Source organism: Trichechus manatus, unplaced genomic scaffold, assembly GCF_000243295.1.
Source record: "Trichechus manatus latirostris isolate Lorelei unplaced genomic scaffold, TriManLat1.0 scaffold00094, whole genome shotgun sequence".
NCBI classification, from domain to species: Eukaryota; Metazoa; Chordata; class Mammalia; order Sirenia; family Trichechidae; genus Trichechus; species Trichechus manatus.
The window spans coordinates 4909550-4910601 of NW_004444030.1; positions in this window are offsets into that span (position 1 = coordinate 4909550).

Here is a 1052-nt window from a genome sequence, read left to right on the forward strand (position 1 = left end):
GCCAAATAATCTGAGCTTAGTCTTATTGTTTCTCCTCTGTATGTGACTTCTTGTTTTTCACGAGCTGCTCTCAGGATTCTTTGTTTGTCTTTGGCTTTGTGTGATTATGATATGCCTTGGTGATTTTCTTTTGGGGTCTATCCTCTATGGGGTTCGTTGAGCTTCTTGTATGGCCAGCTTTTCATCTTTCATGGTATTGGGGAAGTTTTCTGTCAGCAGTTCTTCAATGATCCTCTCTTTGTTTTCTGTTTTCTCCCCCTGTTCTGGAATTCCAATCGCTCGCACATTATTGCTTTTGATTGTATCCCACATAACTTTCAGGGTCTCTTCATTTTTCTTTGTTCTTTTTTCTAAGTTTTCCTGAAACAGAGTTGTTTCCAAGTGTTTGTCTTCAATTCCACTGATCCTATCTTCCACCATTTCAGTTCTGCTTTTCAGCCCTTCTGTGACACCATCCATTCCTGAAATCTTGTTGTTTATATTTTGGATTTCTAATTGTTGTCTTTGTATAATTTCTAGTTGTGAATATATTTTGACATTTCATTCCTGCATTATTTTCCTGAATTCTTCCAATTTTTTTTCTGTATTTTCCTTGAATTTGTCTATTTTTTTCCTCACGTTTGTCAGCTTTTTGCCTCAGATCTTTGTGTATTCTGAGCATTAGAGATTTGAATTCCCTATCAGGTAGTTCTAGTGCCTTTTCTTCCACTGGAAAGTCATCTGGTGTTTTATTTTGGATGTCTACTGGAACCATCCTGTCCTGTTTTTGTAAATGTTTTGATATTGTCTGCTGTCTTCGGTGCATTCAGTAGTTATTTTTCTTGTTTATTGATTGCAGATTTGTTTGTTTCGTCCTTTTTTTTTTTTTAAATTTGACTATGAGCAGCCGGACTGTGTGTTCTTTGTTATATGCTTGTCTGTGGGCACAATAATTTTCACCTCCTTCTCCAGTTGGCAGGGTCAATCACTCAGATGTGGTATGGCAGGGCAGGTCCAGCTGAAGAGGAGTTACTGGGATGGGTTGTTTGTGGCACTTACTACAGCCACCAGGG